Source organism: Miniopterus schreibersii, assembly GCF_964146895.1.
Source record: "Miniopterus schreibersii genome assembly, chromosome: 8".
In the NCBI taxonomy this organism is placed as follows: Eukaryota; Metazoa; Chordata; class Mammalia; order Chiroptera; family Miniopteridae; genus Miniopterus; species Miniopterus schreibersii.
The window spans coordinates 15190439-15210088 of record NC_138109.1 but is presented as its reverse complement, the minus strand read 5'-3'; the positions used below and the strand labels follow the sequence as shown (position 1 = coordinate 15210088).

Sequence of the window (19650 nt, the reverse complement as noted above, 5' to 3'; positions counted from 1 at the left end):
CGCCCCTGTCCTCCCTCTTCCTCTCTCCTGGCGTCAGTGGTTTTCAAAGGAGCCTCCATGAGAGAACTGTTTGCTGTGCAGTTCCCCCACTCCCAGCCCATGCCTCTTCAAACACAGTGATGCCCTCCAGGCAGCTTTGTGGAGGCTCCTGCCTCGACCATCTGAAGGCAGATGGGTGGGCTAGGATCTGCTGCCATCCCCCAGGGAGAGAGGAGGCGGCTGCTCCTGGGCCTGGGCACAGGCTGAGACAGATGGACTGCCTGTCTGGACACCCCCGCACGGGGTCTGGGTGTGGGCAGGCACCCCCAGTAGAGGGCTTCTAGCTGGCAGCCCCCCCATTGGGCCCCTGAGCAGAGGCCAGGACTCTGCCCTTCATTTCCCCAGAGGGGCATCCACCCTCACCCTGCAGCCCCATCACCTGTGCACATGGACCCAACTACAGCCCCTACCGCCTCCTAAATATACTACCTCCCCACACACTTACAGCTCCAACACCCCTAAACACACAGTTGCTCCATCTACAAACACACAGCCCAACACCTCCACAAACAAACACCCTGGACATCAAACTGCCCCATATCACACACAGCCCCAACATGCCCCTAAACACACAACCACCACATAACATGCCCACCCACACAGATATTTGCAACCCTAATACTTAACCAAAACATACATTTTTAGACCCACAATATACCCCCAAACATCCCAGTGTACACACATGTAGCTTCTACCACATAACTCCCTCTCTAACCCCAACACGTCCCCAGATATACCCAGGACTCCGCTACAACCCTAACACTTTGCAAATATGCAGACTCTCAGAGCCCCAGCACCTCACTAGCACACAGACTCCCTACAGCCCCAGCATTTTCCCCAGCTGCAGCCCAGCACCTCCCCAAACACATCTATGCAATCCCTGCACCTTCCCAAACATATAGCTCCCCCCATACACATAGGCGCACTGCCTCAACACCCACTCAAATGAGAACACCCCCTGCAGCCACTCCATTTACCTCAAACACACAGACATTGATAGCTTCGGTTCCAGTATATCTCTAAACAGATAACTTCCCCCCAGTTTCTTGTACTCTCAGGTGCGCGTGCGTGCACACACACACACACACACACACACACACACACACACACACCCATCCAGACCCAACACCTCAGAAAGGTAGTCTTCTGTACATCCCCAACAAGCTCCAGCTCCAGAACTTTCCTCAGCCATCTAAGAGCCCAGGTACAGCCCACACACACCTCTCCAAACACCGACTCCACACACACACACACACACACACACACAGCCTCAGCTCAGTCACAACCCTACACCCATTCACTTCACCCCTTACTCTTTAGGAACAGCTCTTCCCCGCTCCCCTGAACCCCCCCATCTCACCCTGTCACATACCCCGCCTCAATTTGTCTGCAGCCCTCACTCCCACCATCACACATTCCAGCACACCCTCCCTCCCTAGCAGTCTCCATCACAGCTCCCTCAACCCACCTTGCTCTCCCAGACCCCCGCCCCCACCCAGACAGCCTTAGCCTTGCACACACAATTGTTCACTCTTGTGTGTTCTCTCTTCCTCTGCTTCCCAGACCTCCCCCACTTCCCAGAGCCTCCTCTGCCTGGGGAGGCATCTCCACCCCCCTCACTGCCCCAGGCCTTTCATTCCTGGACAGTGAGGCTGTACATCTGGTTCAAAGCTGCCCCACCCAAGACCCTGTGCTCTGGGTACCCTGGCCTGGGCTTTGGGGGGTTGGGGCCTCTTTGGGGGCTCTTGGCACCTGGTCACTCTGGTCTCTCAGCCAAGAACTCTGAGTACCCTGCCCTGGCTGTGGCATGTATGGGGGAGACAAGGGGATTTACCCCCAGCCTGTGCTTTCTCAGGTGTTTGCCAAATCCCCTCCTCATTGGCTCACCTGAGAGAAACATTGGGCCATGGGCTTCAGGGGAAAAGACGGTGAAGGTGCTGGCTTAATATGCTCCCCATCCCGCCCACCCCCCCAGATCGGGGATTGGGACTTGGTCTCCCTGGGAGTCAGTTCCGACAGTGAAGGTTACTTTACTAGATGCATGATTTTAAACGGAATCTCCACCATCTGTTCCACCCCCTAATTACAGATGCACAGAATCCGCCTCAGAGGGCAGCATGAGGGGAGTGATTTAGAGGCTGAGCCGCTTCTGCCCGCATTAGGGCTGGGGAGATTGGGGGGGCTCACAGCTCCCCCAATACCATCCCTTTCCCAGGGGCCTCTCATGCCTCATCTGTTGCTGGAGGAAGGCTCCTAGAAAGGTTTCTCTGACCCCCAAGATTTGACAGATGAAGCAACTGCAGTGCTGAGGGAGGGGTCCCTGAAACATCCCGTGTCCCAGGCCCCAAGTCCTAGGATGCAGGCTCCATTAGAGCCTTGAAAAATTCAGTGGATCGATCTCCTGCCTGCCTCTTGTGCCCTGGGGAGCCACAGGCCCTGGCCTGGCCCAGCATCTGCCCACCCCAGGGGTAGCAGGGATTGGTGAGGTAGGGAGGGGTTGGTCAGAGCTGAGGTGGGGGCAGCCAGATTCTGGCAGCAGAGGACATGGACAGGCATGCCAAGATCCACCAAGTGTATTTGCATGTATGTGCTCATCCACCTTGGCACAGCTGGCATGCCTGACCCCAGCTTGAGCCATAGTCTGTGGGGCTGGACCAGCACCAGGGGCCAGAGGGGATGGGCCAGAGCCTGGGCCTCAGAGGGTTCTGTGGGACACGGGCTACACCCTGAGGATGAGTTCTCCTTTGCCATGGGTGCCAGGGACCCGGGCCCCAGCCTGCTTGGTGGTGGCAGCAGCAGACACACTGCGGTAGATGCCAGAGCATTCACTGCTGGGAGAAAGGGAGCGAGGTTGGGCTGGAGGAATTTTAAAGATTGCTGCAGGCAGGAGGGTCTCTGGAACCCCGTGGAGCAGGCAGTCATGCAGAAGTAATCCTATCGCTGCCTGGCTGGAGGAGTGGGGAGGACAGGGGCGGGAGAGGAAGGACGGGTTGCTGCCCCTCTCCCACCTCAGCCCCTGCCCCAGCCAGCTGTGGAGGGAGCCAGGGACCCTAGGGACCTTCCCTGAGGAGGCACCTTGTCCTTTCCATTCCACTGTGGCATGTGCCCCCGGAGGGGCAGCACTGCAGCTGTTGCTCAGCTCCGAGCTCTGGGTTTTATAAATAATGCAGCTTGGAGGTGGGGGCCAACTCAGCCCCCGGTCACCTTGGGTCACCCAGTGTGATGTCTCCAGCTGGCAGTCCTGTGGCAGAGCCCCCTCCTTTCCAGCCTACTCTTCCTCTTTTGCTGTGTGAGCTTGGGCCAGAGGCCCCGCCTCTCTGGGCTGGGCCAGGGGCAAAGGAGTATGGAAGAACCCAGAAACTCCTGTCCTTTTGTTCCACCTCCCAGCCCTTACAGGTTAACTGGCACCTGGCTCAGCGAATTCAGGCTGGAGAAGGATGGCTGCCTTATAGGGGCCTCACCCATTCCAGCCCCTCCATTTTGCAGATGGAGTAACCGAGTCCAAAGAGGGAATGATGGCCATGGCCAACCAGCTGATGAACACCTCCTTCCTGCCCCATTCTGCTGTCACTCAGGCTCTTCTCAGCCTCAGCTCAGCTAAGAGCAGGGCTTGGGGGGGGCGGGGGATGTTTGGGAAAGTGGTTGCGGCTGAGAGGTTGCCATGGCGATGCTGCAGGATGCCGAGCTGAAGTGGGGGTCCTACAGGGTCTCTGGGGCCCCCAGCTCCACACCCCTGTGGTCTTCTCCTCCCCATCTCCTGCTCCTCACCCAGATGCCTGTCAGGCAGCTCTGGTGACAGGCTGGGTGGGTGACAGGTGGTGCAGGTGATGGGCTGGGTGGGTGACGAGCTGGGTGGGTGACAGGTGGTGCGGGTGCGAGGCAGGCAGGTGACAAGCTGGGTGACGGGCCCTGCTGATGACAGGCAGGGGGTGTGGTTGGCGAGGATGCTGTCTCCTGGCTGGTGGCCTGTTGCAGCCCCCCACCCTCATGTGTGTGCGCACATGCATAGACTCTGGGCACAGAGCTTGGGGCTAAGATACTAATGAGGCTTATTATATGCGGAGGGGCAGGTGCCCAGGCTCACTAATGAGAGTCCTTTAACGAATAGGGGAGACAGCTGGGGGCTTCGAGGAATTTGGCTGGCCCTCCTGGGCTGAGGCCCTGGGGGTCCTGATCTGGCTGGACCATGAGCCGTTTTCCCCGTTACCCTGGCCACTTGGATTTATGTTAGCACTACCCACAGTCATGATAACTAGCATTGTACAAGCACTTGTTACACCGTGCCCAGCCCTTATGTGCATTTTCTCATTTCAACTTAACGGCTGTAGGCTAGAGGCAGTGTTACCCATTTTACAGATGAGGAATCTGAGGCTGAGAGAAGGCAAGGGCCCTTATATAATGTTTCTGGTGCAGCTGGGATTTTAATCCAGGTCTTTCTGTTCTTTCTTACTCAACCACCAGTAAAACTGAGGCCTTGGTCCAGACCCAGACACTATCTCAGGGCTTCAGTTGCACTCTTCTGGAAAGTGGATGAGTAGCAAAGGGGTAATCACCGGCTTTTCAGTTCTGACTTGGGTGGCTTCAGGGACTTCTCCGGGTAGCTGCTGCAGCCTCAACCCATCTGGCCCAGATTCTGGGTGACACCCCTGGACTGGAGAGAGAGCAGGGCTTAGTGCTGAGAGAGCTGAGCTGAAGAGGGGGACACCTGGGATTTCTGAGCCACTTCCTGCTCCTTGCAGTGGGGAGGCTGAGGCCTGGAGTGAAGCAGCAACCGCCCAAGGTTACACACCCCGTGAGCTCTAGGGCCCCATGGGATCCCAGGTCTCCTTGCCTGTTGACAGGGCGGGGCTGGGTGTGGTACCAGGGCAGGGAGATACCTCCTCCTGGGCCCCACCCACCAGCCTAGCTTCTTGTCTGAAGGTTGTGAGCCCTCAGCTCATGGGAGGGTACAGGAGACTGTTGCTGTCTCTAGGGCCATACCCTCTCCCCATCAATCTGGGCTCCTAGTGTCAGTTGCGCCCCTCCTTTTGGAACTCATTGGGGTGGAAACTCCCTGGCTATAGCTGATGGATGGGTTAGGCCCTTGATATTGGCCTGGGGCCACAGCATGACCCTGGAGGGACCAGGCTGGTGCTGGGGGGGTTGGAGGGGAATTTAAGGGAGAAGAATTAAGCTCATAAATCTTGGAACATCTCAGTTTTCCTCCTCCTCAGCCTTAATCTCTTACCAAACCTGCTCTCCAGCTGCTCATCCAAGGCTGGGGCTTGAGGGAGTCCACCTGCCCATTCCCCTCTCCCTCCAACTGGTGCTCACCTACTTCTGAAACTGCACAATTGCACCCCTCTGGGGAAGGAAGGGTTGCAGCCACTGCAGTTGGGCAGGATAAAGATCCTGTGTGGTAGGTAGGGCAGAGGTCTTTGATGCCTCAGTTTCCTCAACCTGGGGTTTGAAATTCTCTCCTGGTACCTGTCTGCTCATTCAGGAAGGAGCACTAAGACCGAGAGGGATTGCGCAGCTGCAGGACACATGGCCCTGTCTTCAGAAGCCCCAGTCTGAGAGAAGCACAGCCCTGGCCTTGGGAGCCCTCAAACCCAGAGGTGAGGTCTAGAATCCAGGCTGGATGTGTGCTGAGGTTCAGGCGGGGAGTGGGTGATGGATGGATTTCTGAAGCAAAGGAAGCTGAGGCTAGGGGGAGGCCAGAGGAAGGGTAGTAGTTTGCCTGGGGGCAAGGGGGCCATCTTTGTTTGGGAGCAGGAGGCTAGAAGGGTCTGGCTTTCCCACAGGCCTGGGCAGCAGTAGGCTAAAGTTCTGGGGCCCTCCTAGCTCCCCAGGGAACTGACTGCTGCCTGGCCCTGGGGACCCAGGCATCCTGGCGGGTGAGGGCGGGTCTCCAGCAGGCGCCTTGCCAAACCCTGCAGCCTGCTCACCAGGAATCTTGTTGCTGAGAGATGGAAAATCCCGGCTGGGCCTGCAGCTCATCCCTCCCCTCCGGGAGGAGGAGGGGCCCAGAGATTCCTTCCTGTACCCCCCTCCCATCTGGGGCAGGGCCCTCCTCGGCAGTGGGTGGGGCTGGGGGGCCCAGGACAGGCCTCTAAGACTTGGTCACATGTCTTGGAGCCCAGCCCAGCCTGCAGTGGGCACCAGGGCACTGTGGAGGCAGAATGGTCCTGGTGCAACAGAGGAGGGGTAAAGGTGGGGTGCTGAGACCAGAGTGGGCCTGGGTGGGGGCCTGTGCCTGGCCCTGGCCTGGCCCCACTGGCTCCCCCAGGGTGGAGGGTGAAGAGTTGGTTCTCTCCTTAGACAGGAAGACGAATGATCCCATTATGGGAGCGTGATTTTATTCCACGTGTCACGGAGTCTGAGATTAACTTGCTCACCAGTCTGTGACAAACCCCTCACACCCTCACACCCAATACATACATACACATACACACACACACATACACACACAGGCACAGAAACAACATATATCCTTGGTCTCACAAATGTATATCCCACAGACACAGGTAAGCATTTTCATATTACAGCACATGGCAGAGTCTTAATGTACAGAGACGCAAGCACACACTTACACTTAGTTATACTGAGATCTAAACCCACAGCCTTAAAAGCACAACAATCCCTAACTCACGCTAAGGCGACATGGACTCACAGATACAGACAGGCATTCCAGGGGGGATGCTTGCAGCCCTGCTTAGACATGCACAGGTCAAGGACACACAGTACCGGTTAGATACAGATACACTTAGAGACACACAAACCCAGACACAGTCATGCAGACAGGCGTAGACCAACAGCTACACACACCGAGACAAAGGCCTGGGTACATACAGAGACAAAGACAGGCACAGACACACAGCCGGCAGTGCGCACACAAGCACAGGCGTGCACACCCGGACACAGACAAAGACAAATAAATGCCCAGAGGTTTTGCTGTGGACAGATGTAAGGCACATACACATCTGGGCTTCCTCCTCCACCTCCCTGCCTGGGGAGATGATAATCTGGTGCCTGTGGCTCCAGGAAGAACTCTGAGGAATCTTCTGCTCAGTCAGAGCCCCCCCCCCCTCCGGGCCCAGGGCCAGCCCCCACCTCTGGTACCGGGCCTGTGGCCAAGGCCATGGCAGCCACACCCTCAGCAGAACCCTGACATTTCTTACCTTGCTCTCCCCATTGGACACTCTCACAGGCACACCATCTCCTTCTGCACATGTTCATAGCACTCCCACACACTTAAATTTCTCACACACCCCCGCCCAGGAGTCCCCTTGTAGACATGTGCAACCTCCAGCACAGCCTTCATGGCATACACCCTTGTCTTCTCTTACATAGACCTCCGCACAAATTGTACACACAGGCTCTCCACACCCGCATCTTTCACAGACCCCCACATGCACACATACATGCCCTCCCTCACATACTTCCTCACCCTCTCACAGGCTAATTCACAAGTGCAACACATACACACATACTCCCCCACGTACGTCCTCACCGCTTTCTCACACGTGCGCACGCACACACACCGAGAGCCTCCCTCACACGGTCACTGTCTCTCACAAACACTCCCTCTGCCAGAAGTAGAGCTCCGCTGCAGAGCAGCCCTGGCAGCCTCTGTGGCTGCTCTCCACTGCGTCCTTGGCCTCCTGGCCTCCGCCTCTTCCCCTCACCTCCAGCCCTGCATTCCGTGGCCTTGTCATCTCTCTGTTTAGTCAGCAGTTATATATGGGACATTCACTTATTCATTCAACAAATGCTGATCGAGCATTGATTTTTGTGTTAAGCATTGGGGATACTGTGGTGACTCAGGTTCTTCTTTTATACAGCTCTCAATTTTGTGACCAGTTTTGTTTGTTGCTTGACTAGTATGACTAGACTGTAAGGTAGTCTTTGATCTTGGATGTTGAAGAATGTGTAGGAAAAATAGGGGAAGGGTGTTCCAGGCAGAGGAAACAGCATATGCAAAGCCTGGAAATGAATCAAACTGTTATACAGGGGTGGGCAAAGGTGGGTTTACAGTTGTGAGTACACGAAACAGAGTTAATAAAGCTGTTGTTATAATCATAACCTGCATGTCTTTTTCCATACAGACAGCTGTAAATTTACTTTTGCCTGTCCCGGTGTGCTGGGAAATGGGGTGATAGACAGAGACTAAAAGAGAAGCTGCAAAGAAAACAGAGGCCAAATGTCACAGAGTTTAGACACCACGCTCAGAGGTTTGGATTTTGTCCAGTGGGCCGTAAGGAGTCATGGGAAGTCTTTAGTGACAGGATAGGGTGGGGAGAGAAGAAAGGCAGGGATGCTCGTTGAGAGGTTTTAGTACTGCAGATGGAAGATGATGATGGTCTGACCTCGAAGAGGCAAGCAGGTTGGAGAGGAGATTCATGTAGAAGCAAGAACCAGTGGAGTTCCAGTTCCTGAGCTGTGACCCCAGAAAGAGTCACAAAGAGTCCCATAGACTCTTTGAGCTGGGTCCATGATATGAGGATGGAGTAGTGCAGGAGCCAGGCTTATAGTAAATGCTTAATAAGTGATAGCCAGCTGTCAGTTATCAGTAGGACATGGGGGGACATCAGATGAGGAGGAGATTTACTGGACACCTTCTGAGTGCTGGGTACTGTGCCAGGGGCTGGGCCCAAGGGAAGATGGTCTGCAGCTTCAGGAAGCTCATGCACCTGAAAACCACAGCTCACTCAGACAACAGGGAGGGCCAGGCGTGGAGTGGGGCAAAGCACCCTGGAGGTTAAAGGACAGCGAGGCAGCACCTGTCATGGCCCTCTGGGTGGCTCATGGGGGAGCAGGCATTGAGTTGGACCCTAAAGAGGCTGGTCAAACTTGGGCCGGCAGAGGTGGGGAGGGAGCTTCGGGTAGAGGGAAGCATGTGAGTAGGAGCTCAAGGGCAGGTTGAGGAGTCTAATCTGGCTCTTCTGTAGGACCCAAGAAGGGGGAGTCGTGGGATGGGATTATGGAGGCCAGGCCTTGGTGGCAAGGCTGAGGGGTGTTAGCATAGAGCTGAGCTGCATTCTAGAAATACCAATTTGGTGGTGACATGGAACATGCCCATTAGAGATTCTGCTCCAGGCGCTGCCACTAAGCCATTGGGTGATGGCAAACAAATGTTTTGGCCCTCCGTGGCTCAGTTTCCGCAACTGTGCAATGAAGCAGTTAGTCTTATATGGAAGGGAATTGTGTATCATGTCCTAGGGGTTGGTGCGCCTGGCTCTGGGCATCTTCTCGCCTGGAATTCGGGGCCTCAGCAGTGCTTTCTTCCTCAGCATTCTGAGGAAAAGGAAAGAGCAAAGTGAGGGGTTCCCCAGAGGCAAATTTTGGGTGCTCCAAATGAGGGGCCAGGCACTCAGCATAGAAGGGAGGGGCCTTTGCAGGATCTGACTCCAAGTCCCAGAGGGGACGCAGAAGAGAGGGCAAGGCCCCCCCCCTCCTGTTCTGACCCATGTGGTGGCAGATGTGGGCCATGTGCCCTCCTGGCCCAGAGGGTGTCAGGACCCTTCCTACCCACTGACCAAGGAGCAGGGCTTGGGTTCAGGAATGGGGATAAGGAGCCAGGAGGCCAATCTTGGGGTGGCAGAGCCAGGTGAATGCCTGTGGGTAGCTGGGTTCTGTCACTGATATTTGAGGTTGCCAGGAGTTGTGGTGAAAGGCAGGCCCTGGTGACCGCCCCCAGCTGCCCTGGATCCTGGCTGCAAGGGGCCCTTTAAGCATCTTACCTGTGAGGTGGGGCTGGTAGAGAATTAATTTCCTGTGCTATTTTAATTTTGCTGTATTTAATTTGCTGTTTATTTTAATTAATTAACGGCGGGTAATCGTCTCTCGTACCTTGCTGCCGCTGGCTCCTCTTGTTTTCCAGAGGGGTGGAAGGCCAAGCCAAGTGATTGCTGAGTTAGCTGTGAGGGAGAGGAAGGGCTTTGGGGACATGTCCCTCTTCCCCTTTGCCCCTCTTAACCTAGGAGACTTCCCACTCTCCTGATTTTCCTCTAAAGGGCCCCCCCTTATGGTCCCTCCTTGTCCTCCCCCTCTACTCCATGTCTGCTTCAGGGTCTCAGATGCAGTAACTTGGTGACAGAAGGCCTGACATGAGGCCCCTGTCTACTCCCCAATAATCAATATTTTAATGTCATAGAGTGGTGGTTTAAAAAGGACAGGGAGCTTGGCTTGCAACCTAAGCACTGTTTAGGGGCTGTTGGGAAAACTTTTAAAGTAGGGGTCAGTTTTTAACGACAGCACCTTCCCTACCCCATTGCCCAAACAGCAAACCTATCCATGTGGTCAGGCCTGTGGGACACTACAATGTCCAAGCACCTGTGAACACATCTATGGGTGTGATTTCAGTTATTAGTTAATCTCTAGGCCAGACCTCCAGGGTCGATTATCCCCTCTAGAGATGAGGAAGCAAGGCTCAGAGAGGCTAAGTGACCTGCCCAAAGTCACACAGCAACTTAGAGAGGCAGGGCCTGCATTCTGGCAGTAATCTGTCTGGCCGTGTGGAATGCGTTAACAGTTAGAAGGAACAGTTAGAAGGAGAGCAGGGGAAGTGGCTTGGGGATTAGGGTAGGAGTATTAGGTCAAAAAACTGATGTGGCCAGGAAATGGGGTCCTCTGGCTCTGGAGGATGTGGGGGGAGGAGGAGTGGGTCTGTGCCACAAGGTGGCTTCCTGAGGTGTGAGGCAGAGGCCACCTGTTTCCATGTCCCTGTGTGCCTTCAGTTGTCTGGAACTGGGGCTTGCTTTGTCACTTGCACTGTACCCTACCAGGGGGGCCTGTCTATGGCTAGGTGGAACCCTACTTTTATTTATTTAACAAACACACAGCATTTACCGTGTCCCAGACAGTCATCTAACTTTATAGATTTTTACTTAATCATGATAGCAGCCCTATTATTATCACCATCCTCGTTTTACACATCAGAATATTGAGGCTTAGGTTAAGCCTTGTGACTTGCCCAAGGTCACACAGCCAGTACCTGGTGGAGCCAGCCTGTGAACTTGGAACACTGGGATTCAGAGTCCTTGTTCTGAATCACCAGGATACCCTGCCTAAGAGTGCTGTAAGTGGGAGGTGGGATCCCTGAGTTCCTGGGAGATATGGCATCTTAGGGGAGCCTCTAGTCTAGGTTGAAGAGGAGATCCAGCCCTGCCCTTGCCAATCCCAAGTCTGATTGGGCAGACACAGCTCACAAATCAAGACCTGCTTAGTGCGGGGAGCAGGCGAGTGTAAAGTGTACCTGGCTGGGAGGTGCAGATCAGCAGCTAGGAAGCCTCTGGAGGAGCATGGCCCATGCAGCTATAGTGCTGGCCACGGTAGGGGTCACATGGAAGGGTTGGCCTCAGACTGTGCCCTCAGAGAACTTGCTGTCTAACTGACTGGAAAAATAAGGCAGATGTGTGTGAAGTTATCAACAGCTGTATAAGACAATGGGAGAAAAACATAGCAAAACATGATGCAGTTGAAAGAGTTTGGGCTTTGAGTCCTATGTGACCTTAGTTACTTGACTGTTCTCTGAGCCTTAGCTTCCTCATCAAGGGGAAATAATGTGGCACTAACTCCATAGGGTTTTGTGAGGTTCCAGTGAGATAAAATGTGAAGGGTTTGGAACTTTGGAGCAAGGGCTCAGTGAGCATCCATCTAGATTCTAAGGTCCAACCTCTGGAGAAAGAAAGCATCCTGGCCTGGGGGCTGGCACTGGAGCAGAGCAGGATGGGAATAGTGAAGATGATGAGGACAATGAGAGTCTCAGCTTTAGAGTTAGACTGCTTGGGTTCAAATCCCAGCGATGATGAGTTGCATACCCTCTGTGGGCCTTGATTTCCTTATCTGTAAAATGGGTATAATAATAGTGTCCCTCCTCATAGGGTGTTATGAGGATTAAACTAGTTATTTCATTTATTCAATAAGCAGTATTGAGCACAAGCTGGGTTCCAGACATATTTTTACTTGCTGTGGATAATAAATGGTCGATACATGTTAGCAATCTTATTATCATCAGTTATATTCTGGAGGAGGGGGCTGTTTGGGAAGGAGGAAGAGAGGAGACTGAGGCCTTAGAACAGAGATGAGCAACATGATAAAATACTATAGGAGAAATTACAACCTGATACCTACCGAGTGCTTACTATGTGCCAGGCACATTAGTTCCTGAGGCAGGTGCCCATATTGTCCCCATTGTGCAAAAAGGAAACAGGTTCAGAGGGATGTAGTGACATGCCCAAAGAAACACAGCTAGTGTGGGGTGGAGCTGGAGTTTGAGAGGCTCAAAAGCCAGGCTTTGAATCACAGAGCTTTAAACCTGATTAAGAGATGGCGTGGGGTGGGAGCAGTGATTCAGCAGAGGAAGGTGGGAGAGACCTGGCCAGAGATGGACAGACGTGAGCAAGGCCTCCAAGTCCAGGAAACAGTGAGGGAACGGACCAAGCCAGCATATGCTCTCCTAGTGGGTTTTCCCAACAGTAAACAGCAAGGCATGAGATCATGGAAGGGAGCAAGTAAAGACTGGAGGCAAGGCTTCCTGGAAGAGGTGAGTCTTGAGAAATGGGTCGAGTTGAAAGAGATGGGGTCAGCGCATTCCAGGCAGAGCACGGAGCATCAGCAGAGGCCCTGAGGTGAGGATGAACTTCAGGGCTTATGGCCGAAAAGTGGGAGGAAATGGCTGAGAGAGGTCAGAATGTAAGTTGGGAGGGCTGGTGGCCTCAGGGGCACAGGGAGAGTAATAGCCCCAGGGAAATAGGGAGGGTAACAGATTCGAGAGGCTTAGCTAATGTAGAAATAGAAAGACACCCCCCCCCCCCATCGGGACAGGAAATAGAGCATAGAGTTCAAGAGGGCAAGTCCTGGAGTCAAATCCTAACCAGGCTGCTTCCTACTGGGTGATCAGGGCAAGCCACTCAAGGTCTCATTTTCAAAATGAGAGATAATGAAAGTACCTGTCTCCTAAGATGAGATGACCTATGAGAAGTATTTAGCACAGTGCTTGGCACATAGTAAGCACTTGATTCATTCATTCATTCCTCAACTACCAAGAACACATAGGAACTTTTCTAGGGCATACAACAGAGACCAAAGTAGATAAAAATCTCTGCCCTCAAGGAACTTACTTACATTTAGAGGATGAAACAGATTATAAACGCAAAAATAAGTAAAATATTTGGTTTGTTAGATGCTGATAAGTTCCAAGGAGAAAAATGGAACAGGGAAAAGGGCTTAGGGAGTGCTGAGGTTGAAGGTTTGTTGCCATTTTAAATAAAGTTATAAATGGAGGCTATTGTTAGTATTATTTGTATAGCAAGTTTTAGTAGAAAAAGTACCTTCCAGTTTATAAGGAATTAAAAAAGAAAAAGAAAAAAAAAAAAAAAAATATATATATATATATATATCTTTATTGATTTCAGAGAGAGAGGGAGAGAGAGAGATAGAAACATCAATAATGAGAGAGTCACTGATCGGCTGCCTCCCCACTGGGGATGGAGCTTGCAACCCCAGCATGTGCCCTGTCTGAGAATCGAATCGTGATCTCCTGGATCATAGATCAATGCTCAACTGCTGAGCCACTCTGGCAGGGCCGGTTTATAAGGAATTTATCCTTCATGAGAATCACATGAGATGTAGGTATTGCTGTCCCCATTTTATAGATGAGGACATTGAAGCCCAAAAAGAAGAATCTGATCCCGGAGCATGACTGAGGACAGTGCTATACCAGCTGACTTTCTGTGATGAGAGGAATGTTCCTGAGCCTAGGACACAGAAGGAGAGAGGTTAACTGAAGAGCATATAGGCACTGGCTAAGGTGGGTCAGTGCTGAGGGATGGATCTGGGCTGGAGAGCAGGGCAGAGGCCTGCTTCCTGGAACCAGAGCTGCAGTCAACATCCCTAGGCGTGGCCTGATCTGGTTGAGTTCAGAGAGTGGCTGGACCCAGGGGCAACCCTGAGGGCAGAGTGGGGGAAGCCGGCTGGGCCTGAGACACTGTGTGATTGAGCAGAGGGGCAGAATCTGTTCAGAACTGAGTGAGTGTGTGGGTGGTGTGGAGACTCTGGGGAGGGGGAGAGAGGAAAGGAAGAAGCCAGCTCCACTGACCAGACAAGAGGGAGCAGTGCGGAGGTTGGCGGGAGCCAGAGCTGGCTGTGAAGGCTCTTGAATGTCAGGCTAAAGACCTCCGCCTTGATGTTGTCGTCAGCAGTAGGGAGCTATTAAAGGTTTTGGAGCAGGGACACAGTGTCATGAGAATGAGATTTGAGGAAAATGAATCTGTCACTAGGTGGAGGAGATTCAGTGGAGGCATTTGGCAGTGGGGAGCCCACTGTGGGGGGCTGTCATTGCTGAGCAGGTGAGAAATGATGAAGTCAGATCAGAGAGACAGCTTGGCCTAGTAGAAAGAGTGGGGCTTCAGAGGTGGTGCTCCTGGGTGGTAGCCTCAGGTCTGCCTCACGTTTTTTAAGGGTCCCTGAGCTAGTCCTTTCCCCTCTATGTGCCTGTTTCCTCATTTGAATTGAACTGAAGGCCCCACACTCCCCCCCCCCCCTTTTTTTTTAACCATGTGGGCTAAGGATTCATTTTAAGAAGATGATGAGAGCCATGGGCCTTCTCTTCAGAAAAATGCAAAAACAGCTTTTGGTTAAAATATTGTGAGGTTTACAAACCTGCCAGAGTCCATCTGTGGAACCATGCTAGATCATTAATAGTAATAAAAATAACAGCTAGCGTTTCATGCTTATTATGGGCCAGGTGCTGGGCAAAGTGACATACATCATGATTTTAAGTTTGTACAACAACCCTATGAGGTAGGTACCATTATTTTTATTCTGTTTTACAGATGAGGAAACTAAGGAAGCCTAGAGAGGAGGAGTGACTTGCCCAAAGTCAGAGCTGGAATTGAAGTTGGCGTTTGTCAGCTCCAGAGCCCGAGATCTTAACTGCTAAGGTTAAGGCTAGAATTTCTAGGCTGGAGGAAGGAGAAAAGGCAGGGAGGGAGGCAGTTATGGGAGGATTTTCAAAGAAAGCCATGAAAAAGCAGAGCTAGAGGCAAACTAGGCGGATGGTGGTACTACTCATTCCTGAGGTGATAGGCTTCAGGTGGTTGGAGGTAAAGATTCTGTTTGGAGCCCTTTAATCTAGCTACTGGATGGGTTGGTTATCTATCCCCCATGACCCCCAGCTAAGTGACCTGCTCTGCCTCCTGCTGGGAAGGGGTGGAGTATGGGGCTACTCTGTCTTCTTGGCCTGATTATGTTCTGCACCCTTGGCAGGGAAGGACTTACCCCTGATTCTTTGGCTTAGCTTCCAGTGCTGTCTCTGGAGTCTACCCTCCCTCCCTCTTCTCAAGGCCACTGAGTAGGGCCAATGTGCCTTGATCTCTCCCTAGGGGAATTCGGAAGTGGAGACACCCTTTCCATCCCAGAGAAGAATACTGGGTCCCATTTCCTGAGATCAGAGCAGAATCTGGAAGTCAAGCAGCATGGGGCACATGTTCAGCTCTGGTTTAGATCCTAGTCAGCAGTACCCTCTTGCAGGGAGTGATCTAGATTAGATTAGGCCATCCTCTCAGGCAAGAATCTAGATTCATGATGGGTTGGACTAGTTGGTCCTCTAGAATGGGTTGGCAAACTTTTAACAAAAAGTCAATGAAAACGGCTTTGGAGACCATCGAATCTCTGTCATGAGGACTCGACTCTGCCTTTGTGCCTTGAAAGCAGTCATAGATGATGCAGAAAGGAATGAGCATGGCTACATTTCAATGAAACTTGAGTTTTAAAAATAGACACAGGCTGGATTTGGCCCTTGAGCCATAGTTTGGCAACCCCTGATCTAGAAGCTTATTCTTCCTGAGGGTGTCTAGATCTTAAATCTGACTAATCAGTGATCTCTAAGCAAACAAGGTTGGGGTATCAGGCTAGAAGGTGATCTAGAGCTGCACTCTTGCTGGGATCTAGATATTGTGAATTCTAGAACAAGAAATGTACCAAGTAGTGGTTTAAAGCAGACTAAGCCATAATCTCTGGCTGAGCCTAAATTCACAGAAAACTAGGGTGTGGTGGGGCAGGGTAGTATGTTGAGATTTAGACCCACACATAGGCTGTGTGGTCTGGATATGAGGAAGTTGATGACCTGAAGCCACAGAGATATTGATCTAGAGCAGGCGAAGTATTGGTCCTAAGCCAGAGCACCATATAATCTAGAACAACACTTTGCAATAGAAATGTATTGGGAGCCACATATGTAATCTAAATTTTCTAGTAGCTACATTAAACAAAGTTAAAAGAAATAAGTGAATTAGTGTTAATAATATATCTTATCTAACTCAGTATATCCAAATTATTGTAATTTCAACATATAATCACTATAAAGTTAATAATGAGATATTTTACTTTTTTATACTTAGACTTCAAAATCTGGTATATACTTTATACTTATGGCACAATCCAGTTCCAACTAGCCACATTTCCAGTGCTCAATACCATGTTTCTACCATACTGGGCAGTACAGGTTTAGAAGCAGGATTTTCATTGGGACCAGGGTCCAGAGGAGCCATGAGCCAGAATGATATGGAATAAATAGAGTTGGACTCACCAGAGGTTATACTCTTAGACTTGAACTGTATAGACTGACTCACCCTGGGAGAGCATCTAGGTTGGCAGGTGGGGTCCCTCCCTTAGAGCCCTGACCTACTGGCTTCTTTCCCCTCCCTCTCTCTTCCCCATGTCACCTCTGACTCTGGAGTCTAGTCTGGCCTGGCAGGTGGGTCTGGGGCAGGGTAGCAGCTGGACCCTTGAGAGAGCAGGAGCTCCACCCCTCCAAGCCAGCTGCTGCCAGCCTTCCTGGATTGACTTTGTGGAAACTGGGGGCCCAGAGACAGAAATAAACTGCCAGGTTTCCGGGGAGGAGTGGGGGGGCCTGCCAACCTTTGTGCTTCCTTGCCTAGGGTTGGGGGTGGGGACAGGAAGCTACTCCAGGCCCTGTCCCAGGCTGTTACACCTGCCTGCATCTTCCCTCACAGATGCCTCTACCCCCACCTCTGAGGCTGGGCTAAGTCTAGAATTTGGTGGGTTAATGAATCATGGGGGTCCAGGAGTCTGGGTCTGACTCTTGGGAGCAGAGGGTAATCTCTAGGCGCCGGGAGACAGCTTGGTGCCCATCTGGGTTGTGCCTATATTGTCCATTTCTAGGACCCAAACTTGGGGCCCTCACTAGATGCAGCAGGACATTAGACTGTGAGTTGGAAGGTCTTTGTTGGGTGCTCTGCATCTTACTAGCCAAAGGCAACTTTGAGCAAATCACGCATTGAATGTGTTTCCTCCTCTATAAAAAGGGGACAGTACTTGTCCCACTTGTCTCAGGGCACTATGGTTCAGTGCTAACTCAGACTCTGGAGCCAAAGTTTATGACTCTGGCCTCTGCCATTGTGTGGCCTTTGGCAGGTCACTTAATCTTTCTGAGCCTCAGTTTCCTTATCAGCAAAAGAGGGATATTATTACCTACTTTATGGGAGCCTTATAATCAAGTGTTCAGTGGTGGTTATTACCGTTGGGTAGTCGCTAAGCTCAAAAGGGTCGTAAATGAAAATACCTTATTCACATGTAAGGGATTCAGTCCTCTTACAGTCTTTTCCATTTTATAAATGGAAAAACGGTGGCCCCAAAAAGGAAAGGCATTTTGCCCAATGAGAGGCACACAGCAAGCCAAACCTTTATTTGGTATCCATCATATAAGCCACGGAGTCCATTCCGATTTACCCCAATTTACAGGTAAGGAAATCGAGGCCGGCGATTGGCCACTGGTGCTCCGTGGCGCTATCCAGTGAGGCCTGAGTCCGTCACTGGGGAGGGAGTGCCCTGGCCGACTGTGCTCCCGGGAGGAGGGGCGTGCAGGTAGCGGGCGCCCTGGAGCCGCAGTCGGAGCCAGGCGCGCTATTAATAATCCCGCGGCCGGGCCCCAGCAGAGAGCGCAGGTCCGGACCGCCGCCGGGCGCCTCCCGGGCCTGGGCCAGAGCCCGGGCCCGAGCCGGGTCGTGGCGCGGGCCGCCCCCCCCCCCGGCCTTCGCCCCGCCACGTGACACCCCCCCCTCCGCGGGCAGCCGAGGGCCGGGGCTGGCGGGCCGGGGGCCAGGAAAAAGCCGAAAACACCGAGGCTGGGCCGCTCCCCTCCCGCTCAAAATAGCCCCCGGCCGGGGCTGCCACGCATTCCACCGGCCCGGGGCGCGGGAAGGGGCGGCCGGCCGGGTCCCCGCCCGGCCCGACGTGGCTGCCGGGCCGGGGTGGAAGGGGGGGACGAGGGCGGGCCGCGCGGCCGGCCGGCATGTGGCTCTCCTTCGGGGAGCCTTGGCAGCCCGGGCTGCGCGCTGCGCCGGGATGATGGAGAGCTTCTGGAATTTCCTGCAGCTGGAGAGCGCGGCCGGTCGGGGGAGCGGGCTGAGCGCGCGGTTCGGGAAGGGGTGCCTCACAGCCCGACCCTAGGGGGCGCCTCGGCGGCGAGGGTTGTGGGGGGAGATCTCCTTATCTGCCTCCACGCTGCTGGAGAGGAGGCAGCACACCTCCCCTCCCCCGCCGCTCTTTTCGGGTCTGGCGGGGGTCCAGTCCCGCCCTCCCGGCCTGGGCGGCAGAGAGGGGCCAGGTGCAGGCGACGCCCCTCCCCCAGCCGCCTGGTTTCCCTCTCGCCCGTCACCTCCTCCGGGAGTCAGAAGTTCTGTGGCCTCTTCTGGGAGGGGGCGGAGGGCGGTGGTGGCAGGGATCAGGGGGCAGCCCAGGCCTGCCAGGTAGCCGTAGAGGCTGCGGCGGGAAAACTCCGGGCGGACGGGTCAGTCCGGAGAAGGGCTGGGTCATCGGACCAGAGAAAGCCTCCTGCTTGAGTAAGAGGCGTCTCAGGGCTTCTAGGTGGGAGGAGAGGCAGTCTTCTCCCAATAACACCTCACCTCCCACCCCCGCAACTGCCTAGCGGGTGGGGGGGGCAGACGTGCTGGAAAAACCCTGGACAATTTTTCCGACGGTGGCTGCAGATTTCTTTGGGGGTGGCTGGGCACCTTGCAGGTCCCGAAGTCCAGAAAAGGGCTCCCGAGAGGGAGGGGCTTCCTTTTACAGGAGCCCTGAGATCCAGGGGAGTAGGTAAGTGACTTCTCAGGGCTCACTCTTGGCACTGTGGGTTGGGGAAGGGAAATAGGTCTACCCTGCCCTTTGTGGGGGAGGGGAAGGGATGCTTGTCCACAACTTTGCTAGTTTTAGTACCATTTGGTGCTCTGTAAACTGATGAACCTTTTGGTAACTCAGCAGGCACCTCTTCTACCTTGGGTGGACCCAGGCTCTCCCCTTGCCAGTGGTTCCAGTTCAGCCCCATTTCCTGTCCCAACCCAGCACACCCTCACCATGTTAAACAAAGGCAGTGGGGACAGGTACAGTTGGAGTCCTTTCTCCTCCACTCACTGGTTATTCAGTGACCTTGAGCAAGTCCCTTCACTTCTTAGTCCCTTTGCTCATCTGAAAAACTAGATAATAGCAGGTGGGCTATGGCCTTGTGGAGCTTAAAGTTGCACATTTAAAGCAGTTAGCACATAGTAAGGGTGGGAAATAAAGGGCTCCTTTGTAACATACAGTCCCATTCAGAGTCATCAAAGTATCTAA

General features: G+C 53.2%; 1 long non-coding RNA gene across 2 annotated transcripts in view; it reads left to right on the top strand.

Annotated features, from left to right (window-relative positions):
- LOC308561095 overlaps positions 1–19650 on the top strand; it is a 48304-nt gene that overhangs the window by 7888 nt on the left and 20766 nt on the right. The window contains exons 3-4 of one of the 2 annotated variants that reach the window (XR_013999431.1): positions 5522–5636; positions 13677–13831. The exons of the other annotated variant lie outside the window; for it this stretch is intronic. This is a non-coding gene — a long non-coding RNA (uncharacterized lncRNA). The remainder of the gene's footprint in view (positions 1–5521; positions 5637–13676; positions 13832–19650) is intronic. 2 annotated transcript variants of the gene reach the window in all.